The 17,993-nt window shown below is 45.7% G+C and overlaps 1 protein-coding gene across 10 annotated transcripts in view; it reads right to left on the bottom strand.

Moving 5' to 3' along the window:
* PITPNM2 (phosphatidylinositol transfer protein membrane associated 2) overlaps window positions 1-17,993 on the bottom strand; it is a 184,616-nt gene that overhangs the window by 124,454 nt on the left and 42,169 nt on the right. Inside the window, exon 1 of one of the 10 annotated variants that reach the window (XM_053368306.1) lies at window positions 9,065-9,082. The exons of 8 other annotated variants lie outside the window; for them this stretch is intronic. The gene's annotated coding sequence lies outside the window, so the exon portion shown is untranslated. Of the gene's footprint in view, window positions 1-3,647; window positions 3,789-9,064; window positions 9,083-17,993 lie in introns of those variants that run through there. One more of the 10 variants, XM_053368305.1, reaches the window with a different exon arrangement.

Below are 17,993 nucleotides of genomic sequence, written 5' to 3'. Positions count from 1 at the left end.
AACCAAGCAGACTTAGCAGGTAATAGAAATTCTGCAGGCTCTCTGCCAAACCAAAAATCCTTTAAAACGTGCCTGGATGAAGAAAGGTGGTACATCTAAAACCATCCTCAGAGGTTTGACAAGGTCTCAACTAGTTTCGTTCCCCATTAATGATGAGCGCAGGGGAGGGGTTTAATCAAAAACGGCTGGCTGGCTGGCTGTGAGGGACTTTCGTTCATTTATCTCGAAACGATCTCTACGCCTAGCAGGGTACTGTTGACAGAGCTGTGGCAATGACTTGAGCACACAACTGCAGCCTGGTTCGTCCCCCTGCCTAGCCACGGCTGGTGACTGATGCAAAACAGCGTTGTCTCAACAAAAAGTATTTTCCCATCTGACTCTCCAGACAGACTATCAACAACAGCATAGACTGAAAAGCAGGCAGAAAGTCGGCCTTTAACTAAACACAAGAGAAAGTATTGTGTTTAGAAGCAAGTTTGCTTATTCCTAAGGGAAGACATGTCAGCTCTGATTAACATGAATCTTGTCCTGCAGTCGGAATATTCTGACTAGTAAAAACTGATCCAAGAAGGGGGGGCAACACCCCACCTCACCCCACTAAGGATGATGGGACCTAGGTATGCATGTGTGATGGTGGTGAAAGGGACAAAGGAGACACAGACTGCCGTTTTTTAGTTTTCCTTACTGGCTGGGACCGATGGAAATTATAGTTCAGAACATCACCAGGTATGCAAAGGCTGGACAAGACACTATGGCCACATTTGCACCTCATATTGAAAGCACTATTATACCACTAACAGTCAGAATAGTTTAAGAGTCAATCCCTCTTCCCAGGGAATTCTGGGAACTATAGCTCAGTGAGCAGAATAGGGGGTCTCCTAGCAACTCTCAGCACCCTTAACAAACTACACTGCCCAGAATGCTTTGGGAGAGTGCTATAAATGTATAGTGCAGATGCAGTCTATGATTTATATAGGCTGGAGGTGTTTTAGAGAGCTGAAATGAATCTCTGGCCATAGTGTGTATATTCATCCTACTGACGCATTGCACAAACAGGCACTGTAGGTTTATACTTTCTTTGAAAAAACCTGCAAAATTTGTTTGACCAAAGGTGATGAATATGTGCAGAAGTGCGAAGCGACATCTCTCTGACTCCCAAACCATTCTCAAGTCTCTTCAAAAATATCATCTGTCTTCCCAGTGGAATATAAATTTGCAGAAAGGTCTTTGAATGCTGGAAATTCACTTTATACAGAAGCAAGCAGCAAGCAGTTTTTTCAAAGCACATTTAGGTAGCTGCCTTGACTTTACCATCTGCCCTAATAGTTGGATTATTCACAAGTGTTTTAAAAAATGCAGCTGCTTTATCAACGCGAGCCATCAAACGCGAGCCCCGCAAACACTGGTGCTGAGCAGTGTCGCTGGAAGAAGCAAATGGCCACGGAAGGGTCTACTTCCCCGGTACCGGAAGGCTGGAGACTGGGAGAGAGCTCAGCTTGAAGGTCTGGGAAGGGCTGAGTCACAGCAGAATGAAGCAGGCCAACCCAACAGATTAATTTTACCCACATGACTAATAATTGACTACAAAAAAGCTGAGTTGTGTTAAAAAGCAGAGACTGTCCATGATGCATCGCTGAGCTGCCTACACCTTCGACAAAACTGGTTTTTACACACAAGCAGAGCATTCCCCTCTCCATTAGACTTGTATTCGCTAAAAGACTCTCCCAATTTAAAAAATAGTTCAGCTTTGCATGATGAGGAAACACAAAGGTAGAACTATTCTGGACATCTAGCGAAGTACTGGCTGTGTATATTCCTTTTTTCTTTTCTTTTTGCATAAACAAACTGTCTGGAGGGGAAAGGCACATGCACAGTGACGAATCAGAGAGAGAAAAGAATCCAAATATAGAAACTGTAGATGCAAATGACTGCACCCAAAGCAAAGCAACCCTATTACTGGACTAGGGAACCACAGGAAAGTGAGGCAATTTGAGGACACCAAAACAGAGCCTACAAGCCACACAAAAGTGAATGGAGCAGTAGGATGGGCAGCAGTGGGTGGGTGGGGGGCATACGGTACTTTGTAAAAGGTTTCCTGCCTCTTTGCCCAGAGGTGATTGTTACTTTTGAGCCTGGGCCAGACAGAATTCAAGGAAAGATTTGGAGGTATCCTGGTTAAGTTGGACATCACACTTTCAAAAAGCAAATTAGTACAAATACTTCATGAAAATTCGTCAGCAACTTAATGTGAATTTTTCCAAATATAAACATTTTGGTAGCAAAATTTTGTCCCAAATACACATTTTTGCAAAGCCATTTCATTTTTGTATGCTTTTTCACTACTATATGCATTTTTATGCAGATTTTATGATAGTATGTGCATTTTTGTAAACCTTACTTGGCTGGAGAACTGCACTGCAAAATTCAGAGGTGGCTGTGTTTCAGTTCATTTATTGTTTTGCAAAGTGCAAATTAGGTAGGGTTGCCTTTGAATGCCGAGAATCAAATTTCTCCAGCCTCCCTACTCACATAGAAGAGCCATTCCCGCCTAAGGGACGAACCCAGCACCTCCAAATTCAAAGTATGCTTCCCCCACTTCAAAATTATTGTTTTCATCATATGTAAATGTATGCAGGTTTAATCAATCAATTAAATTTATTTTTTTTCATTCAGGTGACAGCCTGATACACAATTTATATTAGTATTACTAAATGTTAGTATTACTAAATGTTATGAGAGGGAAATGTAGTTCTGTCACTTTCTTCAGCAATCACACAACAGTTGCAAAGGTCTAGGTGCCCATTTTTTGTTTAAAATTCAGACCTGGCAAGAGCTGGGATTGTTCCCCCAGAACTAGGCAGCCTTCACCAGAGACAGATTTGTGATGTGTGCTCCTTGCAAATCATAGCATGATATCAAATGTAATTAACTTGAAATCCAGGTCAGTCGCTTAGCATTAGTAACCCAAGCAAGTCAGCATGAATTCTTAAGACATCAAACCCTCAAACTCCAGTTTAGGTACAAATTGGCAGCTGTGGTGTGTGTGTGTGTGTGTGTGTGTGTGTGTATGTTATTTTGGGCTGGCTAATGCTAAAAGGGGGGGGGGGCTTCAGTACTTGAGGGAAAGGAGACTATAGTTTGATTACAGCTCTTCTTGGGATTAGGAAACCACTGTGCCAGTTTCCAAAATAAGTCAGGCCCCACATTAATAATGCTACATTGAATGTCATAACAAGAGCACAAGTTTTGCTTAAAATAGGTTCTGCCAATTTTGGGGGTTGGCAAAACCTGTGTAATCCCTCTAGTTTATAGAGCTCTCAAAACAAATATACTACAATGCATTTCCCCTTTCTATTTAAAATAAAAGGAAAAGGAGGAATATTCAAGCCACCTGCTCAAGAATGTGAGGGTGGTCTAACAAAGTATTGTGGAGGAGGCGGGGGGGGGAGGAGAATGAACTAGACGTAGAAATTTATTAAACAAACTGGGAGTACAAACACACTCGCCTCCCTGCTTTTCCTTACCAACTCTCCCTGCATCTCATCATATGCGATTCCCATCCAACGACAGGAACATGGTTCAATTCCTTTCCCTATGTCCCCCATGGGAGCCAGCACATTGAAGAGAGAGAAAAAGGTATGTCTCACCAGGCCTGCATCAGGACCAGAACTCAGCCAGCATCCTCCGCACACGAAGCAATGACCAGGCTAGAGAAGAAAGAGAAGCAGGATGTGGCACACTGGACCTTTGCCACCCAGCCCAAGTCTTGCTTGGCGGTGAATACTCCGCAGGTCCTGCTTGGGAATATATGGACTGAGCTGGGAAGCTGTCCCAGGTCCTGCCAGTTACCTCTTTGCAGCCTGTTTTGGCGTTTAACTGTAAACACATTAAACTACTGTTTACTGCCAAAGGAGGCTTACAAGTATAAAAACCAATTGTGCAATCATTAAAATATAAACATAACCAGAATTAAAATACACAATAAAATAAACTTGTTAAAACCCATTCACATATACACACCCATAATTAAAATGTGCAATAAAACAAGCCCATTTAAACAAAATAGGAAGTGTGGGTTGAGAAATTTTGCCTGGCCCCCCACTGAGTCTCAGCGTGGCCTGAATAGGACATTGTTGCTTACTTGTTCATAGCGATGGGGTTTGGAATGCATAAACTACAACCAGAGGGCAAGATCCTGCTGAGGAGTGAGGGGGCTACCCCAGATAGGGCTCCGTGTCCAGTTTTTGGAGGCAGAGAAGCAAATTCTCCATTAAAGAGGAACACACAGCAAACGCCTCATTTGGGGCTTTTTTAGTTTAGGAAAAAAGGCAGGTAACATGGGGGAAATGACATAGGTGTATAAAATTATGCATAATGCAGAGAAAGTGGATTTCCCTCTTTCATCATACTATAAGGGTCACACAAAATAGCACATGGTTAAACTGCAGTTAAACCTCAAGATGTAGCAAGGGCCACTATTTTGGGCAGCTTTGAAAGGGTTTTAATAAACATTAATTAACAAGGGATACTGGGAACTGGGCAGAGCTGATCGAGGTGAACCACAATAAGAAAGTGGCTGCCACAGAACACTCTGAGATCACCTAGCAAATCAAGCACCTGACCTTGGACTCCATGACCCCGAAGACCAAGGAGGTGGAGAGGCGGCTACAAGTTGAGATGGCTGTATTCCGCCTCCAGGATCAGAGGCATACAGAATACCAGTCTCTGTGGCACAACTGTGGGAAGGGGTTGTGGCACTCAGCTCCTGCTCTGCCTTTGAAGAACATGTGGTTGGCCACTTTGGGAAAAGGATGCTGCAGGCTGCATGCCAAGACCCCGTGACTCCACAGTTCCCTGGGAAAATGAATAACCACACTGGACAACAGCATATTGGGTCTTTGGCTTGAATATGGCCACAACTTTTATCGGTTACAGTAGAAAATGGTTTGGTGTGGTGTTGCTATTTCACTCCAGTCCATCTGCTGGGAGTGCACATAAGGGTACAGTAAAACACATCTTGGGAGGATGCCCTATGTCCTGCATCAATTAGGGGTACCCCTCCGTGGGTTCCCTGTTGGAGGAGTGGTATGGCACCAGCCCCTGTCTGGGCATCAGAGAGAAGCCATGCCTCCCGGATCCTTTTAACAGGATACCCTTTTCCAAGGAGGGGCAGGCAGAGGCTACAGCCTCCCCTCTGACCAATAATAATAATAATTTTTATTTATACCCCGCCCTCCCCAGCCAAGGCCAGGCTCAGGGCGGCTAACAAGCAATAATAAAAACAAGTTGAATGAAGAAGATAAGAAGAGTTTGGATGTGATATCCCGCTTTATCACTACCCAAAGGAGTCTCAAAGCGGCTAACAATCTCCTTTCCCTTCTTCCCCCACAACAAACACTCTGTGAGGTGAGTGAGGCTGAGAGACTTCAGAGAAGTGTGACTGGCCCAAGGTCACCCAGCAGCTGCATGTGGAGGAGCGGGGAAGCGAACCCGGTTCACCAGATTACGAATCTACCGCTCTTAACCACTACACCACACTGACTTAAAAACAAGATTAAAATACAACATTAAAATATTGAAACAATAAAATATTAAAATGCAGCCTCATCACAGGAGGAGAAAGGAAAAAGAAAAAAGAAAGGGGGGAGGGAATCAAATTGGCCCCAAGCCAAGAGCTATGTTTCCCAATGCCTAACCATCTTACAAAGTTGTGACGACTGCTACGAGGTAGGAGAACACCAAACAGCTGGTGCCAATTTGCCAAACGGAAAAAGCCCCCAAAATGGTGGCCAACTTGGCCCATAGCAAGGTCGAAGCAAGTAAAAGGCATAAAATCAAGGGAGGGAGGGTGGGAGATGCGGCGAAGAAAAGCAAGGAAGGCTGTTGGGCAGGCCACCATATATCTATGCCTGGGAGTGGGACCAATTGTTCCCATTGGCCAGTTGGGCCCACCCCCAGGGAAATGCCCATGAAAGACTGCCAGCTATGGTCAATCAACCGGCAGCCGAGCTATCAGCCAGCCACTCACCGTATCACTTATGTGATCAGAGGCCTGGCCGCAACACCGTCCACCGATGAAGGTGAGCGGACTTCTTCCTATGTTCATATTACAAAAAGGGAAAAAACAAGATGTATTAGCCTGCCCACTCAGAACATGGAGTTGCTAACATACCCCTTCAATCTTCCAAGGCATGCTACAATCTGCCTGAAATAAAGAGGAAACAGGGGAGCAGGGGTGGAACGGTTTGCCAGGTTCCCATCTGCCAGAAGTTATTCTGGATCCTTATGGGGGGGAAGGCAGGGTGGAGGGAGATCAGCAAGAAATCCAGTAATTAGACTGCTGCACGCCATCTACGTATTCCTCTCCATTGGCCTGACATCTGGGAGGCACAGCTGTCTAGCTCCACCAGCTTTCTTTTCAGAGGGTGATGACGGCAAGAGAGAGAGAAGGCAGCGGCACCAACAGCCCCCCAGAGAGAGACACAGCAGCCAGTCAGCATTTGCAGAGATGCCGTAAATGCATTAGCAGACAGGCGCTTGGTGTTATTTGATTGTGGAAGGGTTTTGCCTGAAATTATTTATTCCTTCTTTTCTTTTTTCCTGCCCCTCAAGGCATTCTTCTCCCCCTTTCAGATCAGGGTTGTCAGTCACCAAATTATTCTGAATCCTGCCCAGCGTGGCCAGCCTTTGGCTCTGTGAGCTGCCTGGAGAGAAAAGGCTCATTCAACACCAGCACCAGCAGCTTCACATCCCCACCTGTGTCCAACCTCTCCCCCTGTCAGTAAAAGGACTTCCAAGATGCTGCTGTGCATCCAAATCCTCTACAGCCAAAGAAAACAAAATGGTGCCTGCCAGAGGAATAGCTCTAGGAAACCTGATCTTCTGGCAGCCATTTTGGAAGGCCCTAATACTTGCCACAGAACTTGTTGGTGGTGAGGACCAAAGAGCAGCATGACTCGGGCAGTTGTCCAAGATATTCCACCCCTCAGCTGCCCCCTCACCCCAAATTTCCTGCCTGAGGTGAGGCCTTTGAAATGACTGAGCCAGCAGGAAAGCTGAAAGAGGCACTTTGTTTAAGCGACTTGCATAGTCTGTCCACCGTTGCGCATTGGTTCAAGGCAGATGCATAATCATATGCACACACAATCCCAGAAGAGTTTGAGGATTGGATCATGTTAAAATCTGGTGGGGCTGGTGCCTGGCATGACAACAGAACTCCTAGCACAGGGGCTGCAACACTCTTTCCTGGGAACCAAGGGGTCATTTGGCACCAGACAACTGCCAATTTACATTTCCCAGAATACCCAGAGCAATACCACACTGCATGCTGCAGGGCACTCTAGGAAATTTAAAATGGTGGTTTGTAGTTGCCCATCAAAGGAGCCACGGGGGAAGACTTAGGATGCTGGGCCCTTGAGGCTTCTGGGTGCTGACTCTAGTCCTGTTTGAGGTTCATGTGGTTCAACCCTAAAGTGAGAGCATCCAAGCCAGGCTTTTATCACATGCCTTAACAGAAGACAAATAATTTATTTATTTTGTTCAAGGAGAGCTGTGCAGATATAGATAGTAGGCACATGTTCAATATCTTGCAGTTTTGTGAAATGTCACTACTGAGAGTTGAAATCTAGACAAAATTGGTCACGTCAGGCACTGGAGCCGAGGCCGGGGTATATAGGGGCTGTAAAAAAGGAGGTAAATCAATACTCTGGCTTTATGACAACCTCGTCCCCATTTCCTGAAGGAAATTTCAGAGCTGGAAAGCTGTGCAAAATGACTAAGTGGGGAAATTGAAGCCTCTTCTCTGTGAGGAAAGGCTAGTGCTTCGGGGACTTATTAGTTCAGAGGCGAAGGGCTGGTATGGATTTATATAATTGACATATTGTGTTGGGAAGCTGGATGGAGAGAAGTTTTTCTTCCTCTTTCATAAGGCTAGAACTTTATGGGAATCTACAGGCAGAGATTCAAGATGAACAAGGGAATAGCCTTCTTCACACAACACAACATCCCTTTGTGGAACTCACCCCCCTGAGGCATGCCGATGGCCATCACCTCAGACACATTCAAGGAGGAGAAGGAAGAGAGCCCAATGGAGCCTCCAGGTTCAGAGGCAATATACCACAGCCTACCAGTTGCTGAGGGGGACCAGAATGTTGCCTTCATGCCCTGTCTGAGAGCTTTCCAGGGACATCGGGCTGACCACTGTCAGGAGGAAGGTGTCTTTGACCTGCTCCAACAGGACCCTCTTATGCAATTTGCACATCCATGGACCACACTTAGCATCCATCCCCACCAGTAGTGTGTGGTGTCCTACCACGTAGCGCCTATGGAAAGCAAACATTTATGACTAGGCAAAGTGATATAAAACGCAGCAAGTGCCCATCAGTCACCAGGGCTAAATGGAACCTCCATGTCAGAAGCTGCAGGATATCTAAAAGACCACCACCTTTTTTACGGTACTTCCCAGGACAGCTGAACGCCTGCTATGCTAATTTTACCCCTTTCACTCAGGACACATCCATCTCTTTCTTCCAGGGCGGCTGAATATTGCGCTGCTGCATGTAAGACTCACCAGGGGTTAAATTTAGCAAACTTAAAATTTTGCTTCCTGTGCCTGGCATTTTATAGTAGGATATTAGTTCTTTTTATTGCTATAGTCTTCTGCTTTGGCTGGCATGGCATTATTTTATATATTCTTTCTGAATATTGGCCACTGGCTGAAATAAAGAGATAAGACTGCTTCAAAAGCATTGGGTGATGGGAACAGGAGACAGGGCCTTTTCCGCGGCTGCATCCCAGTTCCACAATCGCCTCCCAAAAGAGGTGTTCTGAGCACAGCCGAGGGAGGACAAACAGCCAGTAATTATTGACAAAGCACAAACATACTGTAGCTCCTGAGGTGCCCTAAATACGCACACATGTACTTCTGATGCCTAGATAGCTGGCGCCCTTCCCTGGCCTTGCGCTCTGTGCCAGACGGTTGCAGCAATGGTGTGGCCGCGCCCAAACACAAGCTTGAGTACTCTTGCCTGAAGGCACGGCGCAAGCAACCTGTGACTTCTCCTACCCAAATGCTCTTGCTGTGCTTGCCTCTTCAAGCCCCTCCTGGTCCTGGGGGGCAGTGGGGGGAGGAGATCCTTCAGGCAGCGTCTCTTCCTCTGCTCCCGGCACATCCTGTCCCTCCTCCACCTCCGGCTTCTCCCCTGCATCCTGCACTTCCTCCCCCATCTCCAACTGCTCAGACCCCTCCCCATCCTCCAACTCCTGACTCATAAATTGCTACCTGCTTCCCCTTGGTCAGTTTCCGGCCCCACTACTACCTCTTCCACCCACTCCTCGGAGCCCTGCCGGTCTTTGACGTGATATTAGACCTTTCCCTGATGACATTTAGGGCAGGCTGTGAAAGCATAATTATTATGCATGGCTTTTGATGGTTGTTAATATATGATTGAAATCTTTTTTAAAAGCAAAAACTAACCCTACTCCTTTTTCATTTCAGTGATTTATTTTTAAATTTTGCTGCTTGGCAATGTTTGGCTTTCTTCTTTTATGTAAGCTGCTTTGGGGGCTTAGGCAGGGCAGAAAAGCAATACAAACGTGATTTTATAAATAAAAATAATGATCATGCTTTGCTTGTGCATTTCTGGTTTGCGACTGTTGAAGACAAACTTGGGCGGGCCTTGTTCAGAGGAAGAAATTTTAGTGTGTGTTCAGAGCCCACAACACCTGCAGGTTTTGAAACGTGGGGCAGGACCCAGTTCCCATGAGCTCTGGGGCCATTTGGCTTTGCCAGATACTCTTGCAGATGGAGCTGGGTGGACCATGAGTCGGATCCAGGATGGCGACTTGAACCTTCCCAGCTGAACAGGCTTCCAGTAGCTCCTTTTGCTGCCAAGCTGGCTCACTGCCTCACCGCCTGTCTACAGTATCGCAAAAGAAATGGTCTCTCCAAAAGTGCTTGAGCTGCGAGTGGTTGAGTTCCAGCATTCAGAGCTGTCAGAGCTGCATGCGAGAAGCACAGGAGGGGGAAGACTAAGAATGAAATGAAGACGGCTATGGGAGGATAAACATGAGCCAGCAAGTCATCAATCTAGCATTCATTTGACTTTGCAGCTTAATTGCACAACATAAAATTGAAAAATTGCTAGAGCCACAGCTCAGAGCATATAAAAAAAAGGTTCCTAGCAGTATATTCTAGAAGTCTTGCACATTATAAAGGCTGCTTCTATCAGATGCATTTGCCTTGATTTCAGCAGTTGATTGTTGATGGGATATCCCCCTCCGCTTTTAATTAGCTGTGTGTGTGTGTTTTTAAAGGATAGCTTTACAGTCGCTCTTAATTTTCTGTCAAGTAGACTAAGAAAGAGAAAATAGGAAGCAACGTTTTGTTTTTCAGCCTCGTTCCATCCAGAGAAATATTCTTTCCAGGAGCAAACGCTGCAAAGGCCTTGTACAACGACCCCAGCCCACTCCTCCTGCGCAGCTAAATACAGGACAGAAGAAAGGAAGCAAGGAAGGGTAGCTTGTAGCACACAAGAGCAGATCTCCATGTTTAGTAAGAAAATCCTGACCAGGAAGCTTCTATGGGGTGGGGGTGTTCAGGGATAATCACCCAACCTGCTCCTAGACTCTTGGCTTCCTTTGCTGTTACCTGCCAAAGCCAGAGCTTCCTGAGGCGCATGTCAAGGTGTGAGGTCACCAGCCCAACACCTGCTGCGGTTTTATCTTATTTGTATTCAGATAGGTTTTATATTCAATTATTTTAAGACTACCCAGAGAATTTTATATTATGGGCAGGCACTCAAATACTGTATATAAAATAAATGCATGTAGAAAGGAGAGAGTCAATTAATCCAGTAATAGTGTTCCATCAAGTTGGCCACCATCACCTCTTTGAGAGCAAACTCACAAGCAGTTCTGAAGCATGCAGTTCAGTACAGCCAAGATCTGATAATATAGTAGTTGCCATTTATAATAATCTTATCTCCACAGTACACTCATTGAACTGTGTCAGTTTAAGACTCCATCCATAATTAATTTAATTTCATCACACTGAAAGATGGCAGGCAAGTAAGACATGGTAATTGTTTCTTCCTGCCGTCGGGTGAAAATCCCGTGCAATGATCCTAACCCACCTGAAGCAGCTGGCGTCACAGCTGAGGTATTTGAACAGCTGAAAAAAAAGGAACACACCAGGGACTGTTTCTTGGGTGCTTTTCATCCTTGCCTTTCAAAAATGCTGCTCTCAGGGACTATGGATTTGACCTGGGATCCCGTGATGGGACTAAGACTGTACTGAAATGACCTACCATAAACTGTGCATCCTCACAGACAAAAAGAATATATACAGGTATGCAGCATGGTCTTTGCAATTGGCAAGCAGTATAAGAAAGCCTAGAGGGACGCAGGTGGCGCTGTGGGTTAAACCACAGAGCCTAGGACTTGCCGATCAGAAGGTCAGCGGTTTGAATCCCTGTGACGGGGTGAGCTCCCGTTGCTTGGTCCCAGCTCCTGCCAACCTAGCAGTTCGAAAGCACGTCAAAGTGCAAGTAGATCAATAGGTACCGCTCAGGCGGGAAGGTAAACAGCGTTTCCGTGTGCTGTTCTGGTTCGCCAGAAGCGGCTTAGTCATGCTGGCCACATGACCCGGAAGCTGTACGCCGGCTCCCTCAGCCAATAAAGCGAGATGAGCGCCGCAACCCCAGAGTCGGTCACGACTGGACCTAATGGTCAGGGGTCCCTTTACCTTTACCTTTATAAGGAAGCCTCCTGATTAACCAGGTTGGGCAGAAAGCCTGCTGATCCTACCCCAAACAGCCATCATGACACATAGCCACTGATAATTTTATCCTCCATGAATTTGTCCAACCCCTCTTTAAAGCCATCTATACTAGCAGCCATCATTACATCTCGTAGTAGACAATTTCATACTTTTGTGCACGTGTCTGTCTATGTCCCAAATTTTCTGTCATTTTGCTTCATTGGATGTCAAGAACCCATCACTGCACCCTTCATTTCTGCCCGTCCTTGAGGGCACTTTCGCACAGTCCTTGACAGGGCTCATTTTGAGTCTTATTTTAATGTCCAAGATCTGTGATCCAAGGCTCTTGAAGATTTCTGAACACCACGAGATCAAGGCAGCAGTTCTATCACATTTCAGAGGAGCGGGAACCTCCAGCAGATCCCCCACTTTGCCAGTACAGTGGTACCTTGGGTTACATACGCTTCAGGTTACATACACTTCAGGTTACTGACTCCGCTAACCCAGAAATAATACCTCGGGTTAAAAACTTTGCTTCAGGATGAGAACAGAAATTGTGCTCAAGCAGCGCAGCGGCAGTGGGAGGCCCCATTAGCTAAAGTGGTACCTCAGGTTAAGAACAGTTTTAGGTTAAGAACGGACCTCCAGAACAAATTAAGTTCTTAACCCGTATAGCATTGTGACACCAGATGGCGACATGGAGTCCTGTTTTTCTCTACCTGTTTTCCATGTTTAAATTTACAACACTTTAAACTGAAACACTTCTTTGATGTGTTCAGATCAGGCATAGGCAAACTCAGCCCTCCAGATGTTTTGGGACTACAATTCCCATCATCCCTGACCACTGGTCCTGTTAGCTACGGATGGTGGGAGTTGTAGTCCCAAAACATCTGGAGGGATGAGTTTGCCTATGCCTGGTCTAGATCCAGCCCAGGTTAGTGAACAGTCAGCAGTCAGGTTTTCTATAATGTAGGTTATATAAATTTTATGTGATAGTTGGGACCTGCAACAAAATGTTGCAGTTTGGAGTGTTCCTGTCAAAGGTTCCAGCCAGCTAGCCAGACATGTCATCTTTCAGCATACTCTGTTTCATTTCAAAACACACACACAGAGAGAGAGAGAGTCACTGAATACACAGTCCCCTCACTGAGCTGTTTGGGGTGGAGTGGCGGTTACCCCCAATTTATTTATTTTTATTTTTATTTATTTTTAAGTACATCAACAAACCTTGAAAGTTTCCCCAAACCTGCTAATTCTTCCCCTTTTCTGCATGGATGACAACATGAGATCTAGAACTGGAGGATGAGTTTGCTTCTAGTACACTACAAATCAGGAATAGGGAAATTTTTGAAATTCACGTATTGGCAACCTTCTGGGGTCACAATGGTGGGTGAAGCCAGAGGCAAAAGCAGGCAGAGCAAGCGACGTGACTTACCTTTGTGCAGCAGGTTACACTCCAGCCACACAAAAGTCAGGGATTTCTGAATGCACACATCACGAAGCATCTCTCCATCACAGGCCACAGACCCATTCCAGCCAGGCAAAACCACGCAATTGGCAGGCAGAGCTGGGCTGGCGCGGGCTGTGGCTTTAGAAAGAAAAGCAGTAAGGTACAAATGAGTTGTGGTTCTTGATCAACCCACACCACGCTCCTGTGCCAAGTTCTCCAGCAATGCAACTGGGGCCTTTAAGAAGAGTTTGGATGGGATATCCCGCTTTATCACTACCCAAAGGAGTCTCAAAGTGGCTAACATTCTCCTTTCCCTCCCTCCCCCACAACAAACACTCTGTGAGGTGAGTGGGGCTGAGAGACTTCAGAGAAGTGTGACTGGCCCAAGGTCACCCAGCAGCTGCATGTGGAGGAGCGGGGAAGCGAACCCGGTTCACCAGATTACGAGACTACTGCTCTTAACCGCTACACCACACTGGCTTTAAGTCACCTTCAAGGGGTAGGGAGAGGGGGAAGGGAAACAGGAGAAAACCTATTTTAGGTCTGACTTCTTTAGCTCAGGAGCTGACCTAGTTTTGCCTCCTACCAATTAAAAGCCGAGATTCTCCAAAGAGCCTAAGGGGATTAGGTGCCACAGGGGCAGAATTTCAGAAGGATCTGGAAGCCTTCTTAGCATCTTTCAAAAAATCCTGGCCTGTGTCAGGCAAGGACCACTGAACAAACAAACAAACAAATGAGAAGGTGCATGGCATATTCAGTGCTTATATTGGAAATATTTTTCTTTTTCCAAATAAAATGTTACTAATGAATTGGGGAGGCGTTTTAAGTAAAAGAAGAAGCAGCGTTTAATCAATCAAGCAGATCAAAATGTTGCAGTCTTGCAAAAACAGCATGTAAAGGAGAGAATATTAAGCTAGGCTTCCCCCTCCACATTTGTCTGTGGAGGAAATATTTGCATTGACGCAAACACGGGAACTTTGTGCTGCAGCCTGAAATAGTCTGGCCCAGTTACAGGTAAGCCAGGTGGACCTTTTCTGCTTACAAATTGCAGGTCTCAGCTCTGGGCCTGAAGGGTTTCAACACGCTCACTTCCTAGAAGGAAGAGAAATGTTACGTCTGGGTGCACCCATAGCAGTTCTTGTGCCCAGGCTTCTCAGAAAGTTCAGCCCTGCCTTGAGCAGGAGAAAGAAGCTTTCGTAACAGCCACCCACATTTATACAGCAAAGCGTCTTCCGTAAGATGTTCACTGTAAGCTGCCAAACCAAGTAAATCCAACCGTGGAAGATGCAGGGAAGGGAAAAGGTTCTTCAATAGTTCAGACACATATCTGTGAGGAGGGAATTCCACAATTTAGGGGATTCTACAGAGAATACAATCTTCTGCCTCCCCCCCCCAAAAAAAATTTTCCAAGGGCTGTGAAACTCCCAAGAGCTTCCCCTCTGCAGATCTTAACACCTGTGAGTTCTGCAGGGAAAGAAGAGATCTTTCAGCTATGTGGGACCTAAGTTATTTAGGGCTTAAAACACTAACGTGAGTACTATAAGTTGGAGCCAGAAATGAACTGGCAGTCAATGCAGCTCTTAGAACAGGGCCTGTATGAGGTCATGTTCAGTTTATTTTCATACAATCCAGTTTGAGGGAATACATGGTTCTGGGACAGTTAGCTTAGGACAGTATTTAAGTGTGCTCTGTATCATTCTGTTCAAAAAGACATAGTGATTTTTTACTACTACTACTACTATTATTATTAAAAGTTATTGGTCTTTTTTTACCAAGGTAATTCAAAGCAACTTTCAACATACAAACACATACATTGAAACCAGCATAAAAGAAAAAATAAAGACCCTAAAGGAAAATCCTATTTTTAAAAGGCAGGGTTAAAACATTCCACCCACTCAAGGCCAAAGATAATTAAGAGGCAAAGCCCTGGTTAAAAATGCTTTTTATATAATGATGGTGCCAGAACATTCCACAAACAGGGAGTCACCACTGAAAAGGTCCATTCTCCTTTTGCCACCCTCCAGATCTTCCGGCTCTCTTTGACGGGGGGGGTGGAGGGAGGGAGGGGGAGAAGGCGGGATCTGCATTGCGACGGCCTGCACAGCTCTCTTTGACAGATTTCAATTTCAATTGAGTGGGGGGTGACAAAAAAAATTCCGCACCGGGTACCACCTGACCTTGCTACGCCACTGTCTATTACTTATCTTACTTTGCTGGATAAATGCATTTATCTCTCGCTTCCTTTTACCTGCCCTGAATTCTCCCAACCTCCAGCTTCCCTGGACGCCCTCAAGTTCTAGCATTATGAAAGGGACAAACACTTTTCTCTGACAGCTTTCAACACACCACACACAACCTTAAGGTAAAGGTAAAGGGACCCCTGACCATTAGGTCCAGTCGTGGCCGACTCTGGGGTTGTGGCGCCCATCTCACTTTATTGGCCGAGGGAGCCGGTGTACAGCTTCCGGGTCATGTGGCCAGCATGACTAAGCCGCTTCTGGCAAACCAGAGCAGCGCACGGAAATGCCGTTTACCTTCCCGCCGGAGTGGTACCTATTTATCTACTTGCACTTTGACGTGCTTTCAAACTGCTAGGTTGGCAGGAGCAGGGACCGAGCAACGGGAGCTCACCCCGTCGCAGGGATTCAGACCGCCAACCTTCTGATCGGCAAGCCCTAGGTTCTGTGGTTTAACCCACAGAGCCACCCACGTCCCCACACACAACTTTATAGGCATCTATATTGTCTCCTCTTGGCTTTTCTCTAAACTAAAAAGCCTCAAATGATTCAGCCTTTCCTCAAAAGGGAGCTGCTCCAACCTCTTTATCATTTTGGTGGCCCTTTTCTGGACCTTTTCCAGCTCTGCAGTATCTTTTTTGAGGCGAGGTGACCAGAACTGTACACAGTACTCCCAAGCGCAGTCAGTCACACGGCAGATTTGAATGATCGCGTTGTGTTAGCAGTGTGCAAGCATGGTGCACCTCATTGTCCTCCAGCTACTGGCATTTAGGGGTACCCTGTTCTGGTACAATGAGATTCCATTTAGTCAGGAGAAGACATTTGAGGGCAACGTGTCAGGAATTCTCTTGTGCAAGGCACACGCAAATGATTACGAGCTGCACTGCTGGGCACCTGTTTTCTCCCCAGGGCCTGGTTGCTGTTCTGGGATGCAGAAGGAAGTACAGGGTCAAGAAGCCATAAAAGCGGTACAGGAAAAGCCAAACCGCAAAGAGCTCTTGGAATAACAAGATCCAGACACTCTTCTCTTCCAAAAGCTCTTAATAGCTTTACAGCAAACTGGCTTCAACCCCACCCAGTTAACCTGTATTAGGCAAGTGAGACTCCCAGCTGGGATGGAAGATGAATTCAATTCTTTCCTGTTTAAAAGCGAACCTACCAAATTTGCACTTTCTGAAACAACACATGAATAGATATGCAGGCCTCCTTTGAAATTCAGGCTTTTCCAAACCTACCAGTGCTGATCTCCAGCCAAGTTCCATGAACAAAAATTCATTTAAGAGGGTAAAGTGTGCATAAAAACTCACATATTGGTGGGGGACATACAACATACAAAAATACACCGCTGAATTAGGGGGGAAGCAATTTATAAAAATGTGTTGTATTATGCACAAAACATATAATGCTCATAGATTTAATGGGATATATTCTGAAACTGCTGTGGAAATGGAAAAAATTAGAAACTGCGAGAAACCAACATGAGCAGATCTACCCCTCCCTACTCCCAGCACCCTCTTGAAGCGCAGCTTCAGATAAAGGACTTTGGTCTTGATCCCAGACCCCGTACTCTTGAAATGCCCCAGGTCTTAAGCATTGTAATTCAGGGTGTGTGAAGAGAGCAACAATATCATTGTGTTTTGCTATTATTATCGCTCACATAATTAATACGTGCAACAATAGGTCTCATGGAGACGCAGGTAACTTTTCATGGTTTTAATTTTGATAATTGAAGCACCTTGTTGCTATGGCAGCAGTTGCTATAAAAAATTAACATCTCCGCACATGCAGCAATGACTCAGTTCCACGTCCCCATCTCCCCCCCCCCAACAAGAAGCTGTTGCTTTGTGCAACTCGCAAGCCCAAATAGATGCCCGGGGGGAGACGAAGAAAGGGGGGGACCTCCACTTTAGTCAACATCTGCCAGGGTCACTGTTCTGCACCCATACCAATAACACTGTTTCCATAGAAACTCAAACGGAGAAGCATCAGGCATAAAAATAGCCCCAGTGAGCCGAAAATAACCATCATGTGTCATAAGCAAGAGATACGCTTCTAGCTGCGAGAGATATTTTTACTATCCCTTGTATCGCAAAGGCCGGACCAGAATTTTTCCCCAATCAAAGCAATGTAGCAGTTATGAACTTCTGCCAGTCGCCCTTCTCTACCGTCACTCTGCTCTCTATGCAAAGGCTGCCCTTACGAGAACAATGACGTCAGGCTGGAAACCCAGCTGCTTCGTTTATTGGGACCAACTAATAGGGTGCAAGCTTTGGAGCTCAACTGAACTCTTCTTCCAGGAAACACAAATCTCATGAGTCCTGCTTAACTCAAAAGCTTGCTTAATTTTTAAACTATCAGCTTTATAACCAGCAGCTTCATTTAGGGAAGGGGTGCTCAGCCCACCCCTTCCTATTTTTCAAACCTCATGTGGTTGGTCTTCTGCAGCACCTATATAGCTCTTCCTACTCCCAGGGAAATCGTAGTTCTATGGCAGTAACAAGGGATCAATAATTCTGGGCATTTTCCCAAATGGAAGATCAAAAATCTA

Source organism: Podarcis raffonei, chromosome 16 (genome assembly GCF_027172205.1).
Source record: "Podarcis raffonei isolate rPodRaf1 chromosome 16, rPodRaf1.pri, whole genome shotgun sequence".
NCBI lineage: Eukaryota > Metazoa > Chordata > Lepidosauria > Squamata > Lacertidae > Podarcis > Podarcis raffonei.
The sequence above is the reverse complement of the archived record's forward strand: the minus strand, read 5'-3'. Positions and strand labels throughout refer to the sequence as shown.